The sequence below is a fragment of the Lampetra fluviatilis genome, chromosome 17 (genome assembly GCF_964198595.1).
Source record: "Lampetra fluviatilis chromosome 17, kcLamFluv1.1, whole genome shotgun sequence".
Lineage (NCBI taxonomy): Eukaryota > Metazoa > Chordata > Hyperoartia > Petromyzontiformes > Petromyzontidae > Lampetra > Lampetra fluviatilis.
In genome coordinates, this window is record NC_136291.1 from 1557780 (window position 1) to 1564276 (window position 6497).

General features: G+C 55.3%; 1 protein-coding gene across 1 annotated transcript in view; it reads left to right on the forward strand.

Annotated features, from left to right (window-relative positions):
- The first annotated feature begins 3656 nt into the window (after nt 1-3656).
- The window catches only part of LOC144936968 (uncharacterized), a 111696-nt gene continuing 108855 nt past the window's right edge, over nt 3657-6497 (forward strand). Inside the window, exon 1 of the mRNA XM_078864225.1 lies at nt 3657-3805. The gene's annotated coding sequence lies outside the window, so the exon portion shown is untranslated. The remainder of the gene's footprint in view (nt 3806-6497) is intronic.

Sequence of the window (6497 nt, forward strand, 5' to 3'; positions counted from 1 at the left end):
GGGAATCTGAGAACTCATTGAAGCCTTCCTGGGTAAATAAGTGATAATAATAATTATAATAGCAACAGCAGGTCATGCGGACGCCTGCTGATATCGATCGCAGCTCGTTCGGAGTGGAGCAACCATCAGACTCGATTAGGAGGGTTGGGGGGTGGGTGGGGGGCAATCCGCTTGCGAAATTCGTGTCTGGGCGCTCGCTCGCTCGCTCACTCGCCGTGGCCACTGTACCCGCGAGCCGTGTGACCACATTAAAATACATGATATGCGTACTGCGCTGCGTGTGTGTACTGCGCTACATGTGTGTTGAGTGCCATGTGTAACTAGCGGGCACGGTCGTCCGTGCCACGGACGAAGTTGGAAGGCAGCCAGCCACGTGGTAGGGAAGCCGACGCGATATCAATACTTGGCCGAGCTCTGCGGTCCTCTATCAAAATGTATATATGAAGGTGTTGGCAGCCACATTGATCACAATCATAATTTTCATTTATACTGGAGGAATCCGATGAGCTCTGAAACTCGTTATTTTTTCTCACAGATGTCCAGCCATGCGTTGTATATACAACACACGTGGAAGGAATGGAAGGAATTCGGAGCAACCGGAGAAGACACACGCGTGCCTGTGAGCGAGCGAGCGAGGGGGCAAGACTCAATCCCATACAGAAGCAGATACAGATGAAGATTCGTCAATACCGCCGCCTCCTGGCGAGCCAGGGTATGGCACCTCCTCCTCCTCGACACCTACCCACGGGAAAGGGAGTTTCACACACCATCTGTGAGTGATCCACCAACCCTAGCCCTCCACCTGGTCACGTGCAGAGCCACCATCGCCACCCAGTGTTCGTGGGTAGGTGGTGCAGCGGTAAACATCATCAGCTGCAGCAGCAACATTATAATCAGCAGAGCCTTCATCATCATCAGTAGTAGAGTCATCATCATGATCTAATTAAAATCATTCAGCAGTAGCATCAGCAGCAGCACACCTTCTATCATTCAATTAAATTCATCATCGTAATCATCATCATGATCGCTACCACTACCATCATCAATCTCATCATCATCATCGATCATCATCAATCACCCTCCCCATGGCCCACTTGTTCACTTCACCACACGCGTTACACTCGTCTCTTCTCTACTGCAACAACTGTGAGAGTGCTGCTTGTTGCTGGACGTTTGACGATTTGGGCCTCACTTTGCTGATGACATTTTACGAGCCATGAAGCAGGGCCATTTGCCCGAAACGTCGTCTATTCGGTAATATATCTCAATTCGAGGCCACGCAGACATTGGTGTTGCCATTGACACGAGTGTTGAGTTGTTGTGGTTGGTTGTGTACCACTGCCAAGGCAGCAGTTGCAGCATCACCAAAACAACGATGTTTTATATCCATTTGTTTATTAAAAGCATCGCGAACTGAATTCGATTGGGAAGAGAACCCGGGAGATGTGAGTGTTGCCCGGTGCAATTCGTCGCAAGGTTAACATTGCCTACAGGTGCTCTGAACGGATGACTCGCTCGCTGTGGTCTCGACACGAACTTGGGTCGCAGCGTGATCGCCACGACACAGCCACACGTACAGCGATCACCCCCCGTGTAGACTGAACGGGCTGCTGGGGAGGGTAATGTGAGCGAGCAGCACCTATGAAGGCCGGCACGGCACACGAGGGGGTGGGTGGGCAAAACCACGCCCGGCCGCCTTTGCCTCCCAGGTGGCGATGTTTACACATCGTACCAGGTATTCGTTTAAGGCTGAGTCGACCTAGGGGAGGCTCAGGACCGGTCACATAATCGTCAGTGGGGTTGGGTCCGTGAACGGGAATCGGACCCGGGTCGCCAGGTTCTTAGCGCGGCGCGCTAGTTGCTTCTGTACAAAGATCCCCCGTGTAGCCTTAACAGGTTGTAGGAGCAAGTGCTGTTAGCGAGCACTTATGAAGGCCGGCACGGCACACGAGGGGGTAGGTGGGCCAGCACCACGCCCGGCCGCCTTTGTCTCCCTCGTGGAGATGTATGTGTGACGTGATGAAACACACACACGACTTGTGCATCTGCAGTGGGAAGACAAAGGCGGCCGGGCGTGGTGATGACCACACCATCTCCTGGTGCGACCTGAAGATCTTAATATCTGCTCGCGAACTGCACTTTCCCCAACAGCCCTGCCATGCCCTCAACCCCGGCGATTCTCGCTCGGGGTTAGCAGCATCCGGAGCGCGTCACGATCCGAACTTGTCATTGCCGCCTCCCTTAGGTCGACTCGGCCTTAAATACAGTACCCAATACAGTACAGTAGCACGCATATCCCCCTTACCTGATAATCACGTTCACGAGAATTTGTGATCACGGTTGGCTACGTACGGTGCGAAAGAAGTTAAACATACATACACTCAACCGGGTGAGCTTTGAATGGAGCTTAATAGGTGCTCGCTAACAACACTTGCCCTAGGACTTTAGTACCAGACTGGGTAATGGGATGGGGGAGGGGGGCAGGGCGTGGGGGGGGGGGGGCGAGGGGGGAGGGGTGGGTCGCGGGGGGGGGGTTAACTCGCTCCCGTCAACGGAACCAGCGCGGTGAAGTATGGTGAAGTATGGTGAAGTATGGTGAAGTATGTTCTACCAACAACTCTCACGATGCCCACTCGGCATGGTCGGTAGAGGGGGGGGGGTGTAGGGGGTCTTCCTCCAGCAGTGGATCGACACTGCTGCTACCACCACGGCAGCAGCAACAGCGGGAACATCAGCAACTTACATTTAACGTAACGTAACGTAAGCTCCGCCACAAGTTCGTCAAGAACACTGCCGACGTTTAGGGAAACGACCCTTCTTCAGGGCATCTTGACGGAAGCGCGCATTACATACAACACCACTGTAGCAACATCAACAACAACATCATCATCATGAACACAACAAGCATTGTGCCTTCTAACATCACCAACACACTTTGTACGAACTTTTTACTCTCCCAGTCGAACAAATACCAAAGGCGCAACGACAAACCACGCGGACTGGACGCTCTGTCGGTCTTTGGGCCGGATCGGCCACGCACCATCATCATCATCAGCACCACCACCACCACCACCATCAGCACCACCACCATCATCATCAGCGCCATCATCAGCAGCAGCACCGTCATCATGATCAGCATCAGCAGCACTATCATCATTACCATCTCGGGACGCGGGAGATATCCAGTTCCGGACATGCTCCACCCCTCCCGTTGCTCATTGTTGGCTTCAAAGACAAAAGAATTTAATGGAAGAGCTCATTTCGCAGACGACGCAGGGGGGGTGGGGGGAGCACGCAGCTACGCTGATTGTCAACAAACCACCGCCGCCGTCGATTCGCCCCGCGAAGTCGAGCGCTGTCGCCCCGTGCGCTACTCTCAGCACCCCGTTGATGCCGGGGGTGCGGGGGCGGGCGGCGGGGGGGTTATCGGTCTCAGCGAAAGGGGAGGGTAGTGTGAACGTGGGGTGCGAGTCGGGTGGTGGGGGTAGTGGGGATCACATCCCTGGCGACCCCCTCCACTCAACCACCCCCTAACCCACCCCCTCGCGTCCCGTCGCCCGCGCCGCGCTCTGTGAGTCAATCATATGTGCGCATTTCATTATTCATTAAACGCTATCTCCGTCTCCTGCGCCTTCCGCTACTCATAACGCCCCCGTGTTTGCGCTTCGCCCGACGAGAAGTGGATCTGTCTGTCCGCCTCTCTCTCTCTCTGTGTGTGTCTCTCTGTCTGTGTCTGTGTGTGTGTCTCTCTCACCGAAGTTTTGTTCTTGATGTTGTTCTTGTTGCTGCTGCTGCTGCTAAAGAGGTAAGGACACTACGAGACACGGCGATAGTCAAGTGGGGTGGTTGGCTTGCTGGGTGGAGGTGTGATGGATGCGATGTATGGGGCATTGGACGTGCATTACGCATACACACAGACACACACAGCAGACAGACACACACACGGACAAAGATCCCCCGTATAGCCGTCGCAGACTTTTGGGGCGAGTGCTGTTAGCGAGCGCCTATGCAGGCCGGGACGTTACACAGATACACAGCCACACACACACAACACTACCACACACACACACCACACTAACACACACACCACAACCACACTACCACACACACCACAACCACACTACCACACACACACCATACTACCACACACACCACCACACTACCACACACACCACAACCACACTACCGCACACACACACCACACTACCACACACACCACAATCACATTACCGCACACACACACCACACTACAACACACCACAACCACACTACCACACACACCACAACCACACTACCACACACACACCACACTACCACACACACACCACACTACCACACACACACCACACTACAACACACACCACACTACCACACACACCACAACCACACTACCACACACCACAATCACACTACCACACACACCACAACCACATTACCACACACACCACACTACCACACACACACCACACTACCACACACACACCACACTACAACACACACCACACTACCACACACACACCACACTACCACACACACACACACCACACTACCACACACCACAACCACACTACCACACACACCACAACCACACTACCACACACACCACAACCACACTACCACACACACACCACAATCACACTACCACACACACACACCACACTACCACACACACCACAACCACACTACCACACACTCCACAATCACACTACCACACACACTACCACACACACCACAACCACATTACCACATACACACACACCACACTACCACACACACACCACACTACCACACACACACCACACTACCACACACACCACAACCACACTACCACAAACACCACAACCACACTTCCACACACACACCACACTACCACACACACCACACACCACACTAACACACACACCACACTACCACACACACCACACTACCACACACCACAACCACACTACCACAACCACACTACCACACACCACAATCACACTACCACACACTACCACACTACCACACACACACCACACTACCACACACACACCACACTACCACACACACACTACCACACACACACCACACTACCACACACACACACCACGCTACCACACACACCACAACCACACTACCACACACACTACCACACACACCACAACCACACTACCACACACACACACACCACACTACCACACACACGCCACACTACCACACACCACAACCACACTACCACACACACTACCACACACACCACAACCACACTACCACACACTACCACACTACCACACACACACCACACTACCACACACACACCACACTACCACACACACACTACCACACACACACCACACTACCACACACACACACCACACTACCACACACACACCACAACCACACTACCACACACCACCACACACACACCACACTAACACACACACCACAACCACACTACCACACACACCACACTACACACACACCACACTTCCACACACACACCACAAGCACACTACCACACACCACCACACACACACCACACTAACACACACCACAACCACACTACCACACACACCACACTACACACACACCACACTACCACACCACACTACCACACTACCACACACACACCACACTACCACACACACACCACACTACCACACACACACACAGCCACACACACACCCCACACTACCACACTACCACACACACACCACAATCACCCTACCACGCATGGCTTGTCTTCTGTGCAACAATCGCTGTAATTTTTAAGCGGGGGGGGGGGGGTGGGGTGAAAGAGAACGGGAGAGAGAGAGCAGTCTCCCCCCCCCCCACTTCGTGCCCCCCCTCGTTCCCTTCTCCCCCCCCCTTGTACCCTCGTTCCTCTCGTCCCCTCGTCCCCCCCCCTCGCCCCCCCCCTCGCCCCCCCCTCGTTCCCCCCCTCGTTCCCCCCCTCGTTCCCCTCCCCCCTCCTTCCCCTCCCCCTTCGTTCCCCCCCCCCCCCTCGTTCCCCCCCCCTCGTTCCCCCCCCCTCGTTCCCCTCTCCCCCCCCCCTCGTTCCCCTCTCCCCCCCCCCTCGTTCCCCTCTCCCCCCCCCCTCGTTTCCCTCTCCCCCCCTCGTTCCCCTCTCCCCCCCCCTCGTTCCCCTCTCCCCCTCGTTCTTCTCCCCCCCCCCCTCGTTCTCCTCCCCCCCTCGTTCCCCTCTCCCCCCCTCGTTCCCCTCTCCCCCCCTCGTTCCCCTCTCCCCCTCGTTCCCCTCCCCCCCTCGTTCTCCTCCCACCTCGTTCCCCTCTCACCTCCCTCGTTTCCCTCTCCCCCTCGTTCTTCTCCCCCCCTCGTTCTTCTCCCCCCCCTCGTTCCCCTCCCCCCCTCGTTCCCCCTCTCCTACTTCGCCCGCGTCGTGTCTGGTTCAGTGTCTAGCGTCATGTGGAGCTCACTCTGCAACTCTCTCGCCCTCTCTCACTCTGCTCTAGATGCGTGCGTGCCTATCTCTCTCTAACCCTCTAACCCCTTTCCTT